This window comes from Argiope bruennichi, chromosome 11 (genome assembly GCF_947563725.1).
Source record: "Argiope bruennichi chromosome 11, qqArgBrue1.1, whole genome shotgun sequence".
Lineage (NCBI taxonomy): Eukaryota > Metazoa > Arthropoda > Arachnida > Araneae > Araneidae > Argiope > Argiope bruennichi.
Window position 1 is genome coordinate 57,713,039 of NC_079161.1, and position 27,883 is coordinate 57,740,921.

Consider the following 27,883-nt stretch of genomic DNA (forward strand, 5'->3'; position numbering starts at 1 on the left):
ATATTCAATTCAAATTAATTAAATAAATTTTACATTTTTGTCTTTAACTCTTAATTCCTAATTCAGATTAATAATTTTTATCTATACATCTGTAGCCTACTTATATATATTAATTTTTTTGTCAATTTCTACGCTTTTCGTTTCTTAATATTTCAGTCGAAATTTCATGTCGATATATCTATCCATCTAATACGAGAAAAAAAAAGATTAAAACATTCAAATAACCATTTAATTACTCGCATGAAACATTCAGAATTGCCCTGAGCAGAAACTAGATATTGATTCAGTTAACTGAAAGAGTCATGGGATTTCGATTAATTTTCATTCAACGGCAACTTGTCACGAAAAAGTGATAAAAGATAGAAAAACAGCCGTCAAAAAGCAACTAAACCTTTTTGAATATTAACACCAAGGGACAAAAATATCCGGCAAAAAGAAAAAAATTCCAGAATAGTAATTCAATAACTATGGGTAGCTGTCTTATAAATTATGGAATACAGTGTTATTTTCCGACATAAATGCCTCGCTATACACATTTGGAAAAAAAATGTAAACATATCCTTAAATATTTTTATTCTTTATGGTAATTTTATTTTTTACCATTTAGAAAGAGAATGAAGATATATATAAAAAAAGAAAAGCTACTTTAATGGAAAGTTTATGTAGGCATAAATTCTGGTAATTAAAATTAAATTTCTTGAAGGCAATATAAGAAGCAGGCTTATTAGTATATTAGAGTCACAGGAAGGAAAATTACCTTACCGAGTCCATTACCGTTTTACCGTGCACGTAATTTGCAAAATTAAATATTCAAAACCGAAATAAGAGCGGTAATTGCCGAGTTAACCGATGATAAACGCCAAACGATTTATTAATGCGCCACGTTTCTGCACAATAATTCTGCTAAAAGAGCTGTAGTTATTTTTCTCCAAGTGGAATACATTTTTTTAGCTGTGTGGATTATCTGCAAGTATTAAATAAACTTTCCATATCTGATACAGACAGAAAAGGTAAAAAATGGAAGAATATACTTGCAGATAATAATAAATAAGAAAAGTTTATTTTTTCATAGAATTTCTCAATTTTATTTTGTATTTTAATTCAATGTAAACTGTAGAAATTGTTTCTGTATTTGTTGAAATTTCTTTTCCATTTTTTATATAAATAATTCTTTTATACAGTTTCAGAATTTGATGCAAACCTTGATATTATTAAGAAACATTCTTAATTTTGAACAAGTGGAACTTGAACTCTGATAATATTTTAGAAATTATCAGAAACGGACGATAATTTAAACGTCAAACAGTTATTAAAAATTCAGTAATTTTTCATTGAAATTCCTGATATTTTTCTAAATGTATTTCAACAGCATATATTGAAAGTGCTTTTAATTATTTTTACACAACATAAGGACCTAAATTTTCCATTACAATATTAAACACTTTAAAGGTTTCTTAACAATTAACTGAAAGGAAAGTTTGTTAAAAAAATCTAAATACTCAATGTACAAATAGAAACTAAATATAAATTTTTGTCATTATTATAAGAATTTTATGAGTAAAGTATCTTGCTCGAATTCTAGAAGATTTTAAACAATATATAATTTAAGAGGATATTTCTTGACCAAAATTATTGCCCTTAAAATTAAAGTAGTAGCTGAATGATATGTAAGTAGGATAATTCAACATATTAAAATATATAATATGGACTAAGTTTAAATTACTTTGCATAAAAGTATTACAATGAAAAGCCTATGACCTTTCGAAGAATTGAAGTTGCGTTCCAATAACGAAAACTTTCGCCATGTAATATTTTATTAGTCGCTTATGGCTATTAGCTATTTTTTCCGGGATCATTTGATATAAATATTTTGAAATAAATTTCTCATTATTTAATTCTAAAGTATTAGCTTTAGTTTAGTTTAGCTATATTAACGTACCGTTTAAAGCAACACCAGGGCTATTTTGGGACGTAATTTTGAGCCGCTGTCAGATGGCGAGGGTGACACTCGAGCTGGCTCCTCTCTCTAATCTTCCGCATCACATCAGTGGGGGTGGGCGGGTTGATGTTTGGCCCCGACAGATGTAACGTGTAACATACCCGCTTGCACGACGGTTCCTCGGTGCAATCAGGTCTTGAACTTGAAACTCTCCGGCTCCGAAGGCGACACTTTACCACGACGCCACCGCGGCCGTTTTACTAATAAAAATATATAATTAAACATCGATAATAGACTTGTGATAGCATTGTATCCATATTATTTTAATAGCCTTACATCTGTGCATGAATGCCATTAATGGGATAAATGAAATAAATTATTATATTAATTTTCGGACAAAATCGATGGAAGATCTATTTTGTTCTTTACCAGAATCTTTAGGATAAGAATGATTGAATCCTTTATCTAAACAATAATATATCTTCTTAAATGTCTTAAGATATTTTTTTTTAATTTTTAAGTCAGTAGGTTTATTTAATGTTAATTCTTTATTGTATTTAACATGAAAACTCATATTACGACAGTTTTATTAGCATGACAAATGTTCTATATGTTGATATACATTTCTTTGACGCATATGTTTACATAAAAGCGGTACATCCATCTTCCATTGCCTTTGCCTCAAGATCTTCAGCAAATCTTCTCAAGTCTATTTCCATAGAGTGATATGCATGAAACTTCTTCCGAATCTTAGATACAACGTTGGTGAAAAAGGAAGCTCCAAAGTTAAATAAAATCTCTAAAAATTTCGAAAAAGTCTTACTGAATCCTCTGCATATTTTTCAAGATGTTTCTTGACTTTTTTACCTTCTAGAGAAATAATACCCTTTTTTTTCTCTTTAAAAAAAAAACGTTTCTATGACGAATGCAGAGGATTTCCCTAAAAGCTTAAAGCATTGTCAATGCAACGACAATACTTCTTCCGCTGGTTTGTCCTGTCTGTTTCAAAGCTGTTGAAAAAATTTGAACTGTCTTCCGAAATATATGAGCTGTATGTTCTCTGAAGAAGCTTATTTTATAACCACCCTGTTATTCGTTATAAAAATTTAACTTTTAAAATTAAATGCTTAGAAAGTAGCATTAAGTATTTGTGAGAAAATAAAAAGCTTTCACAAACTCAAACATTTCATTTAAGTTCTAAATAAAATGCATTTAAATTCATTGAAAATGTTTGCAGAAGGACTTTTAAAAGATAAAAAATTGTATAGGGGAAAATAACTGATAGCCTATAAGGATTAGAATAATAAACAAAATTGTACATAGTACTAATGATTTTTGAAGAAAAATGCTTGGTTAATAACATTTTAGAAAAATGTTCAATGTTTCAAAAATATTAGAATAAAATATAACGAACATTTTAATTTTAAATATACATTCATGATTCTCAAAGTCTTTTGAATGTTATAGATTACACTATAAAATTGTTTGTATCAATATTTCTTGAACGTTTAAAGTGAATTTTAATGATTATTTGTCAAAATTGCTGCATATTTTAACAAAGAGTGATTATATACCATGACTAAATAAAGTTCTCTTAAAATATGTTACTTATTACAATCTCAAAATTTTTTGGTATTATATATCGAATTTCATTAAATTTTATCGTATTGTATTTCAGATATAACGTTTTTCGTGCAATGTTTACAGTGAAACATTAATTTAATTTTTCTAAAAAAAAAATACTTGCACATTAATTCATACAATCATACTAGAAGAAAGGAAAATTTCTAGTCCTTTTTCTAAAGTTTTCTGAACTGAATAGACAATAACTGTGTAGGTAAAGTATCAATATAAACATTTTAAATATTATTTTTGGAGACTTTTACAGTAAAATCATACAGTACATCATTCATCAATTGAAATATCACTACTCCCAGTTTCGTTTTTAAGTGTTGTGTGTTATTGAAACTCCTGTATCTATACCTCTATCTTACGTTTTTTTAAAAATAAAGACTGCTCTAGAATTTAAATTGCCGTGGATTTGTTTTTAAATCATAAAATTATATTCTGGCTTTTCATTGAAAAGGGTCTGTTCAACCTAATCAAAAATCTTAATTATTTTTTATTCATTTTTCGTATTTTTATATACATTGCTAAATGCCTTCTATCCAGTGCAAAATAAGAGGAGATTTAGTATAAGTATTAATATATGGATCAGAAAATAACTATAAATTCTCTGACAAACTAAGTCCATAATTTGAGAGTTATTTTTCCAATTTTTCAAATATTGAGATTCTGAAACTCTATTTTTAAGAAAACTTAAATATTCTATATAAAAAGAATACAAATGTTACAAGACTTATAATTAAAAAGAATTTTGAATCTGTGAAAATTCTATCATGTGTAATTATAAAATACACTACTATAATTTGTATATTGCAGGTTTTCATTCATAAGGATTTCGTCAAAATTATAAAGGATTAAATCATGGAAAAAATTCATATTAATTATTTTTAAATAGAATTTCTGGGTTCTATTTTAAACTGAAATATTTAATTAACTATGTATTTGACTTCAATAAAATAAATAATTTTAAAAAATAATCAATTTTCCATAATTTTAAAGATAATGTTGCTTTATGTCGAAATATTCAAAACAAAATTTAGCATCAATACAACAAAATTATTCTTTGCATAAAATGATATGATAAATGAAGCATTCTTAAATAGTTTACTTGCTTCTTTAATTTTTCAGAATACATTAAAAAAATACAGTTAAAAGATCAACAGTATTTTTGTTATGCTTATCCGACTTTTATAAATATCTATAATTCTGAGAGATTTTACCTTCCTTAATTTAAAATATTTTAATCAAATAAAAAATAATTAAATTTTTATTTAATTGAAATCTGTATCAGTACGAATTATCGTAAATTGTTGGATAAAATCCTGCTAAACGTACTCAATTCTACAATATTTAATTACGATTATCAATAGTAACTATTGAATCCACCAATTTTTTAAAAAAAAGCTAAGTGATTTCGAATTTTTTTTTAATCAAATATTTTCTAAATTTTGCAAATGCAGCAAAAAATCTAAAACATCTAATCTCTAAATCTTTTAAATGATTTCCAAATATTTAAAGATGATTTTCCAACTATGGAAAATCATCTTTCCATAGTTGGAAATCATTTAAAAGATCCTGTGTAACCTATGTTCATTTCATTAGGATAAACAAAATTCAAAAATCTTAACTCTCCAAATTCTTTAATTCAAATCAAAAACCAATATTTAGTGAATTAATAAAAAAGAGTTTTATTTTTAAAAAATGCAAAACTCGAATTCCGAGTTTACAAATATCAAGTGAAAGTCGTTTGCACAATTTCCCTAGAAACGAGAATTGGAAGAATTTCAATTGAGTATTGGTAACAGAAACGATAAAACATTTTTTTAATATCGTTTTCTACCATTTTATTGTCTTTTCAATAAAAACAAAGAAATCAATAATCCTATAATTAATTAAAACTGATCAGGTTAAGTGTTCTACTTCTCTTGAGAAATATAAAAACGATCCGGCTGACAAGTTTTTGCTAAAAGATATACTTTTGGAACAAAAGGCATTAGGAGAATAGCGGTGGCATCATAGTAAATAAAAAACTTTTCGTTTGGTTTTATTTTTACTGGAAGAAATGTAATGCTTTTTTCTGTTCTGGAATTCTCGTTCTTTGTTTGCAACAATATCATTTGTTCTCGGGCGAAACGAATTGTTCTCAATTCTCTAATTTATTCTTTGAATCGTTTTTAATGAAAATATATTTATTGAGTTTAGCATTACATAATATAAAAAATTAAATAAATTTAATCGATGTTAAATAACTGACTTGAGCATTTTTACATTAAATATTGAATACACTTTTCATTGGCATATTTATTTATTATATTCAATTCAATTTGATATAATTTATTCGCTACACGTGTTTATTTAAACTGTCAGTTATACTATGCCTCCTTTTGGAGAATTTATTGTTATTTCAAAACAAATTAGGATTCATACGGCAAACTAGACAATTAAACGAATCATTGTGGATTTCTTTTTACCATATTAATTACAAGTTCAAATATAAGATAATTTTTAATTGATGAATAGATTAATATCTGCAATAAGTCTGAAAGCGGTAAAATATTCTATTTGAGATTTAAAAAAAGATTTTGACTTGCATTTATTTGGACTACAAGAAACTTATGTTTTTTATATAGGATCTATGAATAAGAACATTTAATTATAATATCATTAATAACTTAATTTTAAATTGGGGAATCAAATATTCGGTAAATAATTTTACTTTTAAATTTATTCGTATATTAAATTATTTACAAATATTTTTGCTTTTAAAAAATACGTATTGATAGAATTTAATTTCAAGTGCAATCTCCACTCTTCACTTCAAATTTAAAATAAGTGTAAATTAATAGTATCATTCTTAGTTATATGAAAATTTCTATGAAACTTAATATAACATTCAATGATCTCAGCATATTTCAACAACCTTTGGTGTTACATTGAAATCTGGCACAACTCGCCTTTTTCGTAAATCATAAATCATGCAGTGCAGATTTTTCATATTAAAATTTATATTCGATAAGAAATTGATATTCTTGACGAACATTTTCTGACACCGTGTAGATAAGTATTAAAAATGTTTAAAATACTAATAATATTTATTAATATCTTACTAAACGTAAATAATTAAATGTTAAATAGATTTTTCTTCCTTTTTTTTAATATATCTAATATATAAAAATGATTTTTTGTTCATATCTTATGAGCTGCCGTACAGTTCAACCCATTCTGATGAAGCTTTGCCAACTTATTGCTTGCAAGGTTATATTTTAAAATTGACAAAAGACAAACAGTAAAAGGCACATGTTATTCGGAGTTAACCGCACGTATATCAAACAAAATAAAATTTTTATGATTGATGCCAATCAATGAGAGTTAAATGAAATAGAAAATATTTAGAGCAAGCTCTAATTTTTTTTCTCATTAATGAATAGTCATCTACATAGGATTTTATCAATTATTTTAAATTTCAAACCATATTTCCAAAGTTATTTCTTCTACGGTGGCAACGTGCCGGTTACTAGCTAGTAATTAATAAAATGCGAAATTTTGCAGCTGTATTTATTTCTTTATCACCATCATATTTAATAGTCCTTTCCAAAAATCAGATAAATATGCAATTTTCAAAATTTTATATAATTTAAGATTTTATCTTGTAACTATTTTATGTTGTTATAAATTTTATAAGTAAATTTATCGATTCTTCTCAAGATTTCTTGTTTGATTCCTAGCTATTTCAGACGAATATTGACATAATTATTTGAAACATTTCGGCAAATGCCTTTTCATGTAATATAAAAAAAGGAAATTGCGCCATTTTTCAAAATATTCTCTAAGATGGGAAGATTTCAATACCTCTAACCGTCAGCTACACTCAACGAAATTATTTACAAAAAGAAAAACATAACTAATGTTTAGTTATAAATATATCACTAAACATTAGTTAAAGAAAACATAAATGTTTTAGTTATATATATATATATATATATATATATGATAAGGGACATTAAACAATATACATGTGCCACTTAAAATAGCAAAAATGGCGATATTTTACAAATCAAAATTTCAAGATAAATTTTTTAATAAAATAGCTAAAAGCTTTATTAAATATAATTAAAAATATTTCAAATTTTAATACATTAACGAATAATTACAATTCCATAACTTCGCAATTGCTTTGCATTTTAAGTTATTCAAATATTGCTTTTAACTCTAGAATATTTATAGACATTCATTAAATTCGAAATAAAAATTCAATGTATTCAGCTTATGATAATAGCAACATGCTAACGATTCTTAAATAGCAGAGGATAAAAATTATTTGCTGAAAATAAATAGCGTAAACTAAATAGGCCATAGAATATAATTTTACAAATTACATTTTCAAAATATATTTTTTGATACACGAAAATCGAATCAATTTGCGGAGTACTGAGGGCAATATTCATGTTCATAAAAATGTGCTAAGTGAAACCAACTTTTAATTGCAACAAGAACAAATTTAATAACAACTTTTAACAACAACAAATTTAATTAAAATATTGGAATAGAAGAATTTACAATTTTGTATATTTAAGAACACAATGCGGAAACTATTTCTACGTTTCTCTCTCTCGTTTCCTTTTCTGACACTCTGTATCTACTATAGCTCGAAATACAGTCACAGTTATCTAAACTTCAAACTTTTAACAATCATACTTTCTCCTTGAAGGAAAAAAAGCGCAGTCGTAGAAAGATTTTATCTTGTATAACAAGAAATGAAATTGTCCTGAAAAGTCAGAAGTAGGCTTTCTTTTTTATATGTAAGAGGAAAAAGGAAGAAAAAAATATAGAACTGAATAGTGTACTGAATTTTTTAATATTATGAATATTGCTGGTATTTAAATATTTAGTTACAATCAAACGAAGGCCATGTTTCAAAAATACAGTTAGAAAAATACAATGGCTGTTTTGTTTTGTTTTGTTTTCTTCCAGCTCCTATGAGCTAAAAGAACAGAACATGTTTTGTTTTTTTAATCGTAAAGAATAAATTAAAGTAAGACTGTTTTTAAAAGGCGTATATAAAAGGCGAATAATATAAATTTTGAATTATTGTCTACTTTTTATACTTCAAATTTATAGCTCATGATAATAAATATTATACAGTTTTAAGAATCTTTTTTCTCAAACAACAGATGGCATCACATACATAGAAGGAAAATTTTAATTAAATTACTCATTTAGCCCATAACCTACAGACTAAATACGGATTTGTAAAATTAAAGAACAATTGATGCTAAAAGATTTACAAATTAAATTTTAAAAATTTAACAAAATATCGTTGTATTGTGCAAACATTGTTATATTGGACATTAAAAAAATGAAAATATTTTTTTGTATCTCCTCTATAAGCTTTTTTTCCTTTAACCTTAAGATTTCTAGAAACTTATTTTGTGATTGACGTTTTAACGGAAAACGTATGGGTTGAATACATAAAAAAATATTCAGTATATCGAGTTCATCATTTAAAAAAATCCTTTCCAAATTATTCTTAACCACATATTTTTTATGTTATTCATTGAACTCCATTTAAAAAAAAACATTTCATGGAATTTCAGTAAAAGTACTATCAATCTGCAATAACTAATAGATTTTCAAAATTATTTGTATAAATATTTTGTACTTTATTGATATTCTATTGATTCTCCTTTGTAGAATAAGAAAATGGTTCATTGAATTAAACTGCCATATGTGCAATACAGAATACATCATACGAAAAATGTAAACATTTGTTTCATTCTTTTTAAAGTACGCAACTGTTCCTATCGATTCTGTTTTTTTTTGCAGGATAATTTTTCGTATTTAAATCTTTGAACTCTCTCTCAGATGCAGACGATTTAATTTAGTTTCTAAAATTTCTCTTTCTCATTTAAAAGTAAGAAAACGAGTCTCATTTGGCAAAACAATACACATTACGTAATGAAATTATTGCTCAGAAAGGTGACAATTTAACGCAACGTCTGGCGTTTATTAACTTTTAACTCGCCAATTACCTCACTGACATCGCACTGAATATTTAATTTGGTTGTATGCTACTCAGGGCTAGCTGCATTTCCTATTCTGTGAATCAAAAACTCAACGACTGCTGGTTTCTAAACTTTTCTCCAAGAAATGTGATTTTTTAAGAGCATTTATGATAACATAAATTTACTGAAACTAAATTATAGAGGATGATTTTAGCAATAATTTTTAATTTCTTCAACCTGAATCCAGTTGGTAATTCATAATATAATTTTAAAAAACCACAAATATAAGGCTTTTTTTATTTTTTAAGCAAATGCTAATGCATTTGTAATGATGACAGTTAGTTGAAGGCGCTGCGCTACAAGACCTCCAATTAGACCTACTTTTAATGCACCCTTAGAAGTTTCAAAACATTTTAAATATTCAAATCCATGAATATAACGAATCCATATCTCTGATCTATAAATAATGGTCCCTGCTATTTTAAATAAAGATAAGTAATTATTCCTTATCAAAAAATTGAGCTTGCTTGATGACATCCAAATAAAAATTATAAAACATATTTCTCTATTTCTCCATATTTCTTGAGTTGTTTTTAAAGATTTTAAAGCCAACACCTCTAGGTCTAACACAACTCAAAGAAGTAAAAGTATCTGAGACTTACTTCTGGTAAAAAAGTAATCTTTAAAGATAAATATAACTTTAATGCCAAAAACTCTTTCTAACACCCACAGTGTCGTGGTGGGATTCTCAAAGTATACAGAATATTTCACGGATAACACATTTCTATTAGGAAAGAAGTATATATTTATGCATGTCTCACTTAAATAAAATTGCAAACTGAAAGTAGGGAGAACGTTTTTCAACTTTTTCCCTCTAGGGAAAAATGATTCCTTTTGGCTGAAGAAGGAATTCATTTCTGTAAGGTGTATGAGAAACCCGTCCCACTCGGTACCGGAGTTGACATAAGAAATAAGTTTACTGTAAGATGTGTCCGGTTGGTCCTAAAATTGTGAAAAAATTTTTAGGTTTTTGAATATATTTTTCTTTGAATTCAGAGACGAAATTTATTCCCGCCGCCGTATTTCATGTTTTGAATTTATGTTCAGGTGCACAAATAATTTCTAGGAAAAAGATTTAATTATATGAAATCGTTGAGATTTTTTTTAGGTAGATATAGAATTTTATCACCTGACACACTTGTATGAATCTTAAATATAAATTAAAAATATGAGAATTTCAGTATTTATAGATTCAACATAATTGTATTTAAATCTGATTTAAAAATTTAGAAGTAGATTTGTTTTATATGAATAAAATGAAATTATTTATCTTCAAAATGAATGAAATCAATTATCTTCAAAAAAAGGAAGATAATTGATTCGTTAGATTATTATTAATTTGTATTTTCCTTAATAGTTATTTTTAAGAACTTTTTTTACTTTTGGATCTTATAGAAATATTTTTATTAACTTTCTGATTTGTGCGGAAGTTTTAATTCGAAATTCTATAACTTTCTCAAATTTAATGAATTAAAATAGATTTTCCGAAAATGTTTATACAATCGATTTAAAAAAATCATGCGTATTCTGTATACTATAATAATTCACAGAAAAATATTTATCGATGTTTTGATTTAAGGATGCATATAAGTCAACATGCTATCTGTAAATTGTAGCAAGCATGATAAAATAATTGTTCCCAATGTCCAATACTGCTGACAGTTTAACTAACAAATTTGATAAATAGTTATTAAATAGTAAAGATAAATAAAGGCTACTTTCTTTAAATTTCATTATATTTTTAATAAAATTGAATAAAAAATGTTATGTCCTTTTACTAAATAATTTATCATTATTTAAAAAATTTAATTTATCATTACTTAACATTTCTTACAATTTTAAATTTAAAAAAAATTAATATTTCAGAAATATCAATTATTTACGAAACAATTTTCCCAAATATTATAAAATTTAAAAAAAATAATATCTATAAGTATATTGGTCAATAATTCTTTTCATTGTTTTAATTAATGAATTTATATTCACGCATTTTACCCGCTTAAACTTTTTTTGAAAAAAACATAAAGTTAGCCATAGAAGTAAGAGTAAATTTTGAAACTCAGATCAAAATAATCTATTCACACATAAAACAATTTGATGTTATGATGTTAAGTTTAAAAATGCTGTCTTTTAAATACGTGTATATATCTACTAGGGTCAGAGCAAAAATACTCCCAGTTTTGTCTACGTCATTATCAGAATTGTAAATTCCGATTTCTGTTTCGTTATCAAGAGAACCGGCAAAAAAAAATTATGGGTAAATTGATTGATTTATTTATGAAAGTATAAAGCCAAGCCTGTATGCAAATTAATTACGGGTCGTAAACTACCATTGTATTAACATTATTATGATGGATTTAAATAGAGATGAGATCTGCAATTTTATGCTCATTCATTATATGCTCACTTCAAAGTCAGTAAGAAATTATTCTTAGTTTTTCCTGTCAGAGTTTCCTTTATTTCTCATTTGACAATGAATCATGTTTTTGTTAGTATATCTTTATGGGCTTCAATTATATTTTAGTAATTAGTTTTGATTTAAGACTTTATGAACATTATGTATGAAGAAGATCTCAACGAAAGAAAACAAAGATTAGTGAAACTGATGAACGCGAGATAAGGCCAAATGATACTTAATAAGATATATTATCTAAGCCTGCCTAAAAGGTATATCTTCTAGCCGTATAGATAAATCAAGATACATTTCCCCTTCTTTTGCTTACGGAATTTGTCACAGACAAGCCCGCTGACGAAGTCATCCATTTTAAGCTGAGTCTTTTGTGTCTCCTGTTTCAGTAACACCATCTAGGACAAAGACCCACTCACGCGACACATTTCTTTTACGGAGCGGACTTCATTCACAGTTCATAATTTAGACCGGAATCAGAGAACGATTACCTCTGATCCAGTACCCTTAGTGGTATCGTCTCGATTTGGAGGACTTTGTGAATACGACAGGTTTATGCATGCAGCAAGCGCCATGTACACGAAAATTCTGCGACCGGTGGGGTTCGAACACACAACACAAGGGATGCGAATCCAACGCCCTATCAACCAGGTTATCCCCATTCTTTTCGCCTTTTCTACATTAGCGTTAATGATCAATGTAAATAAAGTTGCCTTGGTTTTTTTTCATACAATATTTTAACATCTCCTAGAAGGTCTAGCATTCCCGAATGATATAAAACTTTCTTTTGAATCGCAAAATTACGATTGGCCTAAAGGCTATTAGGACTAGCCAGAAATATAGTAAGAAAAAAAGAAATTTTTATGAATCCATAGCGAAATACACGCATTGAATCAAATATATCCCGGATAATCCATCAACACTGGTGGGAAAGTATATATGACTAGATGTCCGAAATAGACATAATAGCAAACTGTAAGAAGTGAGGGTGTTGTTTTTTTCCCCCTTTAGGGAAAAATGAATCCTTTTTCTTTGAAGAAGGAACTAGTTCCTATAGCGCATTTGAAGAATTCATCTCACAGGCTATAATGTTGACATAAAAAAACAACTTTTTTCTCTGGTGTGTGTCCGGTTGGTCTTAAAGATTTGAAAGAATTTTAAGGTTTTAAATTTAAAAAAAAAAATCTGAAAATTCATGTAAGAAGGGTTTTTTTTTCCTTCTACCATGTTTATAGTTTTGGAGTATTTTCATTGAAAAAGTTATAGGAAGAAGATGATTTAGGAGTTGATATTTTGAATTTCATTTGTGTATCATAATTTATTAAATCTGTTTCAAAACCAGCTTTGATTTCAACAAAATAGAATTGTGATAAAAGAAGTTGAATTGAATATTTATTTTTGAAGAAATAATTTATTTATATATAGAACAGGAACCCTCCATACTGTTCTTGATACACTAGAAATTAAAACAAAAGGCTGTATATAACTCTGTAATCATTACTGACCTATTTATGACGCTTTGGATAAACTCACTATTATATTTATCTTTTCAGAACACTCAAGGACCATCACAAGGAAGTCATTGATTAGATGATCTTATTTGAATCTGTAGCTAAAAGGATCTAAAATCGTCTAAAACAATGATATTCAAAAATTTTCAAATTGGATGATTTCGATAATAGACCAGTAGATAGTTTTTAATTATTAATATACCAAATACATTTTTATGAATATGACTAATAGGACCAGAAGCGTCTATAAAGTTTTAGAATACGTATTTTTATCAACAGTGGAATTATTCATCGAAACAACATAATTTCTAATGAATAATTTTTTTTAATTTTTTTTTCTTTTTGTTTTAATTATAAATGAATGTTTTAAAAGTACATGGTGGTTATAATTAAAGTTCCACTTTGAAATGGTCATAAAAGGAAAACTACTGGACCAAATGTTATCAAATTTGGTAATAGTTTAAAGGAGGTAATGAGAATATTTTTCCCGCCATAAAAGTTCAAAAACTCACCACCAGGGGAAATGGCGTTGCTGGCAATATTGTCAAACACAATTAGGACAAGAAGACATCAGTTTAAAGTGTGTTTATCGTTTCTGAAACGTGTTACAAAGCATGTTCAATTTGGCATCCACCATTTTCTGACAGAAAATTATATCGCATTTCTACATTCTGAAGAGTATCTCTTAACATATTAGGAGGACTGTTACGCTTATTTCGGTGTATCGCATCTTTGAGTTCCGCCTAATTGCTTAGATTATCACCATAAAAAGTGATAACACACATTGAACATGCTTTGTCACACGTTTCAGAAAATATTAAACACTTTTTAAACCGGTCTCTTCATATCATAGTTTGCTTAAAAACATTGCTACAGCGCTATTTCACCTCTGATGGTGAGTTTTTGAACCTTTTTTAGGTGAGGGGGCTGTAAAGATATTCTCGCGATTTCTTTTAAACTATTACCTGTAGTTTTCCTTCTATGGCTGTTTCAAAGTGGATATTTAATTATAACAACTATGTATTTTGAATAATTCTTCTACCAAAACTTAAATATTAGTGAACTAATTTGAAATTTTAGTGCTGAAATATTAGTGAAAATATTAGTGCTGTACTAACGATATCACCCGAAGTTGAAAGATAGAAGAGCAAAATCAAAATTAAAAAAATAAGCATTTATATAAATAAAATATTATAAACTACTGTAATGCATTTTTTTTAAATAACAGTTCGGAATATAACCCTTTCCTACAATTTTTTTACACTTTCTTTTCTCATCCAGCTGCATAAGGTATAAGGATACAGTTGCAGTTATAAGGACTTGAAAATTTTAACAATCGAACTTCCTATTTGAGAAAAAAGCTCCGTCATCAAATGTCTTATCTTATATAACGAGAGCAAAAATCGTCTCAAAAGAAAGAACTCAGAAACGTGAGTTTTTTCTATATGAAGCAAGAAAGAAGGAGAAATACGATATTGAAAATTGTTACAATTTTTAGATTTCAGATAATGGATGATGTGATTTCTACATATGTAATAATATAAGTCATACCACTGGCAAAAATATAGCAATTATTTTTTAGATAATTCTAAACCATTGAAACAGCATTTGCATTGTTTTTCATTTCTATCTGAAGTCAATACTTAGCTTATAATAAAGTCTTATACAATAGTCTTACTCTTCTCTCTCTCTCTCTCTCTGTGTGTGTGTGGTGTGTGTGTGTGTGTGTGTGTGTGTGTGTGTGTGTGTGTGTGTGTGTGTGTGTGTGTGTGTGTGTGTGTGTGTGTGTGTGTGTTGCGTGTGTGTGTATGTGTGCGCGCGTGCATATGTGTACTTGTGCAATACAGATTGGGCCATTTGAGCTAATTTGCAGTACACATAAGAACTTGCATTACTTGCAATTGTTTACTTTATTACTTTAAGTGTTAATCCTATTTTAACAATTGCAAATTTTAAATGAGACTCTACTATAACCTGAACCCTTCAAAGTATGCACAGAAAAAGTCAAATACTGTTATTTATTTATATTATTTATTTATTTATATTTTTCTCTTTGCTTTATTATTTTTTTTTTACTTTTATTTTTCTGTTTTCAAAGTTAAACTGTCTATTTTTTGTAAATTATATTATTTACTAATTATGTTTCAATGATACTTTCCTGTGGAATATTATGTAGGCACTTCTGCTTGAGCCATTTAGACCTCCTTGACTTTCTCTTTTTATGCCTGCTTCTTTACATTTTTTGTTCCGGCTTTTTTATTTTCTTTCGATGCCTTTAACCTCTCTTGCATCTAGTACAGAGGCGGATGAAAGATCTTTCTTAGAATGGCTAGTCCTTTGATGGCTATTTAAATTTCATTTTTTTAAAATTTTAATTATGAGTTTTTCACCGACGTAACGCCCTTTTTGCCCACACCTAGTCATCATCTGAATCAGAATCATCGGTTGTTTACTATCAATTTGTTGCTTGTATGCTGCTATTTACTGCAAGTGCTGATCTTGCGTCCTCTCGGATTGAGTTTTATTGCATATATATTCGTGCTTTCAGATAAAGTGAAGTATCGCTATTTGTTATGAAGCCTATTATCATGTCATCCAACACCTACTGCATCGGATTTTCATTTTCGGATTAAATTTCCAGAACAATAACAATGGAAGATACGCAGTAACCTTATTTTATGTCATTAATTTTTCAAATTATTTTTTTTTCCCACTACTAATAAAGTAGACTGCGTATGGCTCATTGGTTATATGTGTACCTATTTATTTGTAAATATTTATTTCTGTAAATTAAATTATAACTTTATTGTAGAATACTCATACAAACTATTTTGATTAATAATAAATATTAATATAAAATAATATAATAAATTATATAAATTAATAAAAATTAATATGATATATAAATTAATATAAATTATTATTAATATAATTAATAATTAAATTAATACAAAATATTATATAATATATAAATAAATTATTTTGATTCTTAGCCTTTAATTTCGGTATTGGAATTTTTAGAATAAATTGACAATTTGTAAAATAAAAGAAACATTTTTTAAAAGATTTACGTATTAAGTATTAATTTTTACAATGAATATTGGAAAATGTAACAATTCGAATATCTATATATATTAATTAAAAAATTTTATCAGTTATGCCATGAAATTATTTTTTTTAACATTACAAAAGCATTATTTAATAAATAATCCATTCTCAAAACTGACGGTCCAAAATAATTAATCCTAAAATCTCATACTGAAAAAAACCCATATATTTATTTATATATTTTATTATACCATTATGCAAAATATTTTTTAGAACTGTATTAATAATAAGACTAAATAATTTCATTTATAAAAATATGTATTTTGAAAAAAACATAATTATTTTTACTGAAAAATCAATGAATTTTCAGTAACAAGTTCTTAATATTTTGATCCTTTCGATTAATACGTTTACATGTAGGTTGTAAATTCCACTTATTGAGTAAACTTATTCTGTTAAGAGGACAGTGGACTTTGAAATAAGCAAAATTGTACCAGAATATAAAATTTCATCTTATTGTTTCATCACCAAAATATATGGTTATATTCAATTAAAAGAGCTTTATGAATATTGTTGAATAAAATGAACAGCTTGGAGAAAAATATAGTACATTCTAATAGTTTTTGATAAACTGATATACTAATTAGATTTAAATATTAGTTAATTTTTGAGGAAATTAAATATAATTGACAATAAAGATTTTGGTTAAAATTTAAAAAAACAACAATCGGGGGGTTTTTTTCCGATATTTTCCAAATCAATTTTAATTCAGAAAAGCATAAAATTCTTTTGAAAATTCCGCGCATGTGCATAAAAATATTTATAAAAAATTAACATTTAATTGAAATTACAAAATCATGCACAGCTTTATTTCAAATGCATTTATTTGGGGAAATGCGGAAAAAGTAATGGAAAAAATTAAAAATTAAGTCACCTGGAATATTTTAAAATTCTTTAAAATTACATAACATTTAATTTTTTTAAATTAATATATTTAGTTTAAAAAGTTTTCGTAAGATGTTTGACGTGTATAGTATATTTCGATAAACATACACAAAAAATTTCATAATTCAAAGTAAATAATTTCTAAGGGTAATTAGGAAAAAGTCATTTAAAAAATTTTAAAATTTGGTCGTCTGAAATAGTTTGAAATTCTTAAAAAATGATATAACATTTTATTTTTTTAAAAGCGATATATTTTGTTTAAAGTTTTTCGTAAGATATTTGACATATATATATTTCAATACGTATGCAGGAAAAATTTCGTAATCCTTATTAAATAATTCGTAAAGGAACCTAATAGAGTCCACCCTCCGCCCTCTTAAATGTCTTTAAATAAAATCAAATTTCTGTAGAAATGTTGAAATTCGTAAAAATTTTAAGCAAATTTAACTCTTAAAAAACTATTTTGAAATTCTTAAAAATTATATAACATTTATTTTTTTAAATAAGATATTTTGTTTAAAGAGGTTTTTAAACGATAGTTGACGAATATATATTTCAATTCATATCCATGAAAAATTTCATAATGCAAAGTAATTAATTCGCAAAACTGCCTAATAGAATCCACTTCCCACCCAACCCCCTTTAAATTAAATAAAATCTCTGTTGGGATGTATGAATCTAGCAATGAAAATTCTTTATAAAACTAAAATACGTAAAAAAATTTTTATAAAATTAAGAACGTATCATATGTTTAATATGAACTTCTTCCAACGAAAACTAACAACCGCTACTTCATATTTTTGCTAATTCTTTCGTTTCATTTTAACCTATGCTATCGAAATGCAGAGGATTTAATTAATTTACTGTAAATGTTTTCTCACGTCCTAAAGCAAGAAAATGAATTTCTGTAGGGAAAAAAAATAACTTGAAGAGCCTTAATAGAATTATTGTTCAGAGTCGAGTCATTTTAATATCCCTCCTAGCTTTTAATCGCTGGTTAACTCGCTAATTACCGTTCTTGCTGCCTCCTGAATATTTAATTTTGCTCGTTTTGCGTAGCGTTTCGATGATAATGCCCGGAAGCTACAGTGTTTTCCCATGTTCTGAATCCAACATATTGCTTCTGCGTATTTCTATCTTTTCCCTTGGAGAAATGTATTTTTATAAACAGAATTTATGATTACCTAAACACTAAAACGTACCGTTAGAGAATTATTTGTGCTTTATTTTATTTTTATTCAATCATTTTTTTCCCTTTTCCCGGTCTGATACTTTATAAAATTAGCAAGAAGAATTGAAATAAGCGAAGATATATTTACATTTTCAATGAAAATGATTGTCGAAACAATTATGTAAGCAAACGTCATTATGTAGCATATTTCTTAACAGTTAAACACTTTCATTGAATAATCTATTACCTTCACTCATTTTTTTTTTCTTTTCATAGAATATTTTTGTTCCTTGGGGATTTCATTCAATTAAATTTAGTTGTTCTCTGACAACTGCTTTTCTCTTTCTGATTTCTTTTTATGCGAAATTATCCTTGAATAAAAATTAAGTGAAATCTCATGATGCGTGCCTCCATTATTTGAATCGGTATGAAGATGTAACTGGAGTATTTCTTATATGTATCATAAGTATATTCCCATAGTTGCTTTAATTATTTTTGCTTTTTTTTTGTTCATTAGAATTTGCTCCAGAGAAACATTTATTTAATCCAATACACATACATGTGTGAAATAAAATAATACATAATTAAATTGAGTCAGGGAATTTAAAGTTTCGTTCAAAGATACTACTAAATTGAATAAGTTACTTATTCTAAGCAGGAATTACTTTTTTATATAAGCATAAAAATGACTGAAGTTGTTTTTTTTCATTAATTCGTTTATATATAATTTATCAAATTCAAACTATGGTGTGAACGTCTCAATAATGATCGGAATTTATTTAATTCAAAAAATATCTTAAAATCGAATAATCGTCGTAACTGTAATTTTGAATTATCTTATTTTAAATGAATATCGTGCTGCAAGTCATTAATGTTTTGAAAATAATCTTATAAAATATTTTTATTCTGTATAAAATTTGACTCATTGATAAAAGTAAATCAATTTATGTGATTTTCTTTGTAATTATTTTTACATAAATTTTTTAATCCATTTTTGCAGGTTTCTTCTTAAAAAGAAATAATAACGAGTAAAATATTTTAATCGCTTACTTTATATCAATAATATTAATTGCCTTTTGCTACTAATGAATAGAATTAATTGTTTTGATTTGTATTAATTGTCATGATTTTTTTAACAAAATAATTTTAAACTAAAACTAAGTCTAGGCAATTTAAGTCGTGTCATTCTAATCGCCTTACAATGTTAGCAGATTGAATGAGTATAGGGATCTTCCTAATCATCTCAAATTCCAGGAAATCATAGTGCTTTTAAAATTATTCTTGTAAAATTACCACAAAACGCATGCCATTTTTTATTTTATTTTTTTGGTATTGTAATTCCATTTTCTTATTCCCTATGAAAACTGCTCTTATAATTGAAAAAATAAACATCGTCCTTCAACAATTTAAGAAGCAATTAAATATTCAATGAAACAAAGAAAACAATCTGAACTTCATAAAAACAATAAAATTCTTGTAAGAAACTATGCAGAAAATATTACGTTTAAATTTGTTTAAATTAGCATTGTGTAAAAGACAACTTTTGAAATAGTGAAAAGATGAAAAAAAAAATCAATTTTAATCAATGAAATTGCAATTTGATGCAAGATTTCGTAAAACAACAAAGACTTGCTTAATTTTATAATAATTAAATTCTTATTTAAAAAAAATTAAATAGTTACAAGGAATCCATTTCTACTCCTCAAAGTATAACTGTACCAAATTTGGTTCTTAGATATACAGTTGATTTAAAGAGTTTCACAACACACATAAACTCCCACATTCATCTTTTTTTATTAGCAGTCCTTACATTGTTGTTCGAAAGGCATTAATTTATAAAATTATAACGCATTAGGAAATAAATCGAAACCCCATAAATCTGTACCCTCAATCTAAACTTATAATTGAAATTTAAAGTGAATAAAAATTATCCTTGAAAAAAATTTTGGATTTACCTCATTAGAAATAAATTTTTTGGTTAACAGTCAAATGATATACAATACATTATAAATATATCTGAAAAGGTCCAAATTTTAATTAATAGATATGGTGATTAAAAATACTTATGTACACGCAAAATCCACATGCGCATGTTTATTTCGTGTGACTTAGATGCAGACGATTTAATTTATTTATTTGAAACAGTTCTTTCATTTTGAAAGCAAGGGAATAAATTCCCATTAGAGGGAAAATATCACTATAAAATTGTTTTACACTAATTTTTATCCAGAAACGTGACATATTTTCTCATAGGGTCTGGGTTTTTTTTACTGCTTTACTCGGCAATTACCATTTAAACTTCAGTAGAATAAAAATTGAATATTTAATATAGCTTCGTTCTTTACTAAGCTGCAATGGTAAGAGTATTCTAATGTTTCTAAATTGTCTCTTTTATATAAATCTAATGTTTTACCTTCACTCTAATTTTTTTCCAAAACTTTTACTGTAATTACTTGAATTTATGATTACACGAATTTATGATTTTTTTTATATATATGTTTGTTCCATCTGGATAACTTTAATGCAAAGATATATTTGTCACTTTTGATGGAACAGATATGGCACTCAAATGAAATTTTGAAGCATGGTACCCTTGTAAATGAATTTCATAATATTTCAATGGAAAAAAACTATTTATTTTTCATAAATTTGCAATTTTTTACACGTTTTTAACTTAACAAATAACCCCTTGCCTCAAATATATTGAGTTCCCATGACGCGCAATATTATAGCAATTTCAAGAAAGTACGAATTATTTTCATTAAAGAAATAAATAACATTTAAAATTGAGAGACATAAAGTTAAAGGATAAAATTCAAACTGTTTGCATGTATTTTTGTAACTTCAGTATTATAAGCAAGTAGCAAGAATTTTGACTAAAAAAACATGTTTCAATTGCGCTCGAGTTTTAAAAATAAGAAAAAAATGTCAAAAAGTAAGAAAATATCGAAAGAAATCAATAAATTAACATCAAATTAAGTAAATCAAATAAATTTTCAAATCAAAATTTTAACATTATTCAAATAAATAGAATGTTTCAAATTTATTGTCTACTTATTAGTCTTTAATTTATAATTTAAGTCTATAAATTTTATATAATGAAGCAATCGATTTCTTCTACAATTCATCATGAAATCAGGCCAATTAAATAAAATCAAAATTTAATCAAATTAAACCATTCACTAAATGCTGCACTTGTGCACTTTCAATTAGAACTTACAAAAATAAAAAAAATAAAAAACAGCAGAAAAGTTCAGAACACTTTTATATAAGGAAATGAGTGGAAATTCAATTATTAAATTTCTCCATTACAACCATGAATCATGTCTAGATTAATAAGAGCGTTTGAAAATAAAATAAGAATGAAAATTGTAAAAAAAAAAATTTTTTAAACGAAAAGAATTTTATATAATTAAGCTCCTTTTAAATTTAAATATTTAGAAAGCAAACTTCAAATGATCTTTCCGAAATTATTAACAAATAAAAAAAGAAAATTAATAAAAGAAAACTTTCATAAGAACAAAAATAGATGATTCACGGTCTGGATATAGTAATTTATTTGAATTCAAATAATTAGTTTTATGCATTCCTTTTGAAATGTATATAATTTGTAACACTAAATTAATTTTTTTCTTTTGATAAAAAGATTTGATTGAAAATGAATGAATACTTTTACACGATCATTTAAATTCTATTCTTCTATCTCTAAAACAGTAGACGTTTATTTTCTCTTAATTTAATTTTCCTATAAATATTAAAATTTCGTTCATTCTTTGTGCAAAATAAGAATAATTTCGTTATCTACAATAATAAAAAGAAATATTCCTTGAAATTCCATGTTTTTCTTTTATAGAACATTCTCTTGCTTTTTCTTATTTTATCGTTTGCATATGATATTAAGGATTTCAAATAAAGTTATCATTACAACTTAATAAAATTCTTTCATTTCTCATAAAGTAAGTTGGATTTCACTGAATTTACTGTGCACTCTGACTTCCAGGAAATGTAAATTTAAATACAATCATTATTAATCGTATAATAACAAAAAAATGACAGAAAAAAGTTTTTTTTTATTTCCTCGTTTGGTTTTAAACAAATCGATTTCAATTTCATTTATGTAAACAGTTTTCTCCGTTCGAATTCTAAATATTTTCTCCAGGATCTTTTAAATGTTAACTTTTTTAAATAAAAATAAAAAAGATATATATATATATATATATATATATATATATATATATATATATATATATATATATATATATATATATATATATATATATATATATATATATATATATATATATATATATATATACAGGGTGTTTCATAAATGATGGGAGTAACTTTAAGGGGTGATAGTACGTATCAAGACGAGTAATAGCAAACAGGTAACCAAGTGTCCCAAACGTCTTCCGAAGAAGATAGGCGCCATCAAAGTTTAGGGCCCTAAATTTCAAATGATGATAAAAAACGGAAAAAATGGCTCGATTCATTTGCGGTTTTCACTAAAATCATTCTTTAAATTCATTTTCTTAAAAAAAAAAGAAAAAGAAAAAAAATTAAAGATAAAGTTTAAAAAATGCCGATAGAGGGCGCTCTAGACTTTGAAGTACCGAACAATTACTTTTTACCAGTATTTTTTTTTTATTTTGTTAAATGTTTACTAAAGCTTAGACTTTAACTTAAATTTTGAGCTCAAAATTGAAACTATCGGGAGCGGTTAAGTGGCGCAAATTTAACCACGTTCAGGGGGTTAAATTTTAAACGCTTGTATCTAATGAGCAAAACAACAAATGATGAAACAAACTTTAATAGGTGATAGTAAAACACCAAAACAATCATCTTTCATTAGAAAATGCATGATTTGAATTCAAACGCAAACGTGTTAGAACATCTTCAAATTGTATCCATGCAAGCGTTATAGCTGCAAGTTTCTGGAAGAAGAACATGAAATTGTGATATGGGGAAGAACGCATATGCAAATTGTTATTAAGATAAAAGCCACTGACCCGAGTGTGCAAGTGTAAATCACGGTAGAAACATAACGAAAAATGTTGCTCTTCACTAATCAAGAAAAGGCTGATATGCACTTCATCTACGGAACTGCAAATATGAATAGTGCAGAGGTGCAACGATTGTACGGAGAAAAGTTTCCCAACAGGCGGTTGCCCAATGATAAAACATTTGTGCGCTTGCACAGACAGTTGTGTGAGGCAGGATCCTTTTTTGGTGCACGTTCAAATGCAGGCTGTGCGAAGTCTAACAGAACGGTTGCTGTGGAAGAAAAAATTCTGGATATGGTGGCTGATCATCCAAATACAAGTACGTGAGAAGTGGCTAGTCAAATTGAAGTATCACCCTCCACGACATGGTGAGTACTAAAGGATGAAAGTATGCATCCTTTTCATGTCCAACGAGCACAGGAAATGACTCAAAAGGATTTTCCTCGTCGAATGGATTTTGCTCGCTGGTATCTGCAGAAGAACACCCTAAATCCCGAATTTGGTGCAACTGTGCTTTTTACAGATAAATGTACATTTACACGTGAGGGTACATTTAACACCCACAATTCCCACCAATGGGCAGATGTAAATCCACATGCATCTTCTACACGTGCATATCAGCGACGATTTTCCATAAATGTTTGGGCAGGAATAATTGGTGACCATATACTTGGACCTTATCTTCTGCCAGAACGCCTGGATGGAAAAAAATATCTTGCCTTTCTGCAACAGTTGCTGCCACAAATGATGACAGATGTTCCCCCTCGTATCCGGCGAGTAATGTGGTTCCAGCAGGATGGAGCACCAGCTCATTATGCGCCAGAGGTGCGAAATTATCTAAAAGCAACATTTCCAAATCAATGGATTGGGCGAGGTGGTCCTGTTCCTTGGCCAGCGCGATCGCCCGATCTTTTCATGCCTGGATTTCTTTTTGTGGGGGCACTTGAAGAGTCTTATGTATGAGACTCCTATCGAATCTGCAGAAGAACTCGTCGCCAGACTTTCGGCCGCTGCAGGGGAGGTGCGCGATACTTCTGGAGTGTTTCAGAGGGTTCGTGAATCCCTTCTTCGCCGTTGTACCGCATGCATCGCCTCTAATGGTCAGTGTTTCGAACAGCTATTGTAATCATTTATAATTAAACTTTTTTTATAACGTAAATATTCTTTGTTTTCTTTTTTGTCTCTTAAAACGAAATCTCTTTCAGCACCCTCTGTCACCTTCGGGTTAAAATTACTACTATGATTTCTTTGATGAAAGTTGTTTGTTTTAGCGTTTTACTATCACCTATTAAAGTTTGCTTCATCATTTATTATTTTGCTCATTAGATACAAGCGTTTAAAATTTAACCCCCTGAACGCGGTTAAATTTGCGCTACTTAACCGCTCCCGATGGTTTAAATTTTGCGCTCAAAATTTAAGTTAAAGTCTAAGCTTTAGTAAACATTTAACAAAATAAAAAAATACTGGTAAAAGTAGTTGTTCGGTACTCCAAAGTCTAGAGCGCCCTCTATCGGCATTTTTTAAACTTTGTCTTTAAAAAATTTTTTTAAAGAAAATACTGATTTAAAGAATGATTTTAGCGAAAACCGCAAATGAATCGATCCATTTTTCCGTTTTTTATCATCATTTGAAATTTAGGGCCCTAAACTTTGATGGCGCCTATCTTCTTCGGCAGACGTTTGGGACACTTGGTTTCCTATTTATTATTGCTCGTCTTGATGTGTACTATCACCCCTTAAAGTTACTCCCATCATTTATGAAACCCTCTGTATATTGCTTGTTTATTTAATTTCCTTTTTCTATGCCATGAATATAATATTTCTAAGTTAGAAACTGTAAGCGAGCATAATGTAAAGTAATTTATGTTTTAATTAATTAAATTCCAGGATAAAATAGAAATTATTTTAGGAACAAATACTTTATTCACTATGATCATAAACATTTAAAACATTTTTTTTTTCAAAATAAAAAGTTTTAATTATTTTTTTTTCTTCTTCTTTTCTTTCTTTTTTTTTTTTTTTTTTTTTTTTGTATTCTTTAGTTAAAGCGATTTCTATGTTTTGCTGTGTTTTTTTATCAAGTTTGTAATATAAACATGAAATTTTCACACTACCATTTTTCATAAGAGTGTTTTTCACCAATATTAGAATATTCTGTGAAATTATAAGCATTTTTGAATATATAGTATTATTTGTGAATATTAGAACAATACTGTGAATAGAATATTCTGTGAATCAAATTCTCAATACTTAAATTTCTGCTAATAATAAAAGTAAGAGTAGCCTGTGAATGCATATATCTTATAGCGTTCTGCGGGATTTGCTAAATTTATAACAAATATATTTTGAATGGTGTGCATCTTACAGCAAATTAATTGCAATTTTAACTAAGCACAAATTAAGTGAGATTTTGGTATCCTTCCTAGATAATTCACTAAACTATTATTATTCAAAGATGATTTACTCTATTTTAAAATTAAAATACTGCCTCTTTCCGCTACTGATTATATAAAGAATTAATTAGTTATTATCCGTTGAGAAAAAAATACCTCAAAATGAGATGAAAACCAGCGGAAGTGTCCTCCCAGAGCTTTCTCTTATACTCTCCAAAAGAAGATGTTATCTCAATAAAAGCTTTGTAGGCATGTATTGGCGCAGAATAGTTACGAATCATTACCCTCTAACCGGAATTTAGCATTTTATTTAATCTATTGTAATCGTTGGCGATTGTTTTGGCGATAAATCCCTGACATGCAATCAAAATATCCAAAAATCGAATCTGAATTTCAGACGAGCTCTTCCCAACCTATTGGAACAACATTTTGGCATAAAACTACACTTAATTCACGTACCAAATTTCATATATTTAAGTGATTGTGTTTTTGAGCTATCATATTTACATTTTTGTGAAAGTGCAAACTATAGACTGTCAATCCCTTCTTTAAAATCTTTCAAAATTTGTTTGGCATCTATTCTTAAGATGTTAAATCTATGTACCGAATTTTATCTATCTAGCTACAGAATTTTATCTATGCAACTACTATTCTACAATATGACAAGCCACTGGTTTCATTCTAAACGTTTTATCTATCAAAAAGAATAGATGTCCACATTGCAACATTTAGAAACAAGGAAAAACTGTGGCAAAAGACAAAACAGTGATAGAGTTGAAAAAATGTTCACAGAATATTTTTATACCAAAGTTGAAAAATAGACTCTTCTCTGGAGAGAATGTAGGTATGACGGTGATGAAAAAGAACGAAACTCGAATGGGGAATATCGGATCTCAAGGATACACCAAAGGGTAGTAAAGGGTGGATTCGATAAATGTCGGATTATCGAAGATTCTATCCTGGATGGATTTATGTAGTAAAGAATTCAGTTGGGATATTTGAAGAGCCTTACATAAACTCAGAATCAATGGAGGATTGACTTAACCAGCATTGTTGGCATGGTAGTTTTACAAATGCTTCGTGTATTTGGGGAAGAAAGATTCATTGCAAATTTTTGATTCACGAATCATTCAGATTTAGAGGTACAAATCAAATAATTTCATTTACGATAAGTGATGATAGCTTTTTGTTTTAAAAGTGCTCCTTAGATTTGGAGAAGAAAGATTCACCGTAGTTTTTGATTCATGCATATTCAGAGGTAAAAATCAAATAATTCCATTTATGAAAAGTGATGATAGCTTTTTGTTTTAAAAGTGCTTCGTAGATTTGGCGAAGAATGATTCACCGTAGTTTTTGATTCACGAATCTCATGCATATTCAGAGGTATAAATAAAAAAATTCTATTTACGAAAGTGATTATAGCTTTTTGTTTTAAAAGTGTTTTGTAGATTTATGGAAGAAAGATTCACCTTAGTTTTTGATTCACGAGTCTCATGCATATTTAGAGGTACAAATCAAAGAATTCCATTTACGAAAAGTGATTATAGCTTTTTGTTTTAAAAGTGCTTCGTAGATTTGGGGAAGAATGATTCCCCGTAGTTTTTGATTCAAGAATCTCATGCATATTCAGAGGTATAAATAAAAAAATTCTATTTACGAAAGTGATGATAGCTTTTTGTTTTAAAAGTGTTTTGTAGATTTATGGAAGAAAGATTCACCGTAGTTTTTGATTCACGAATCTCATGCATATTTAGAGGTACAAATCAAAGAATTCCATTT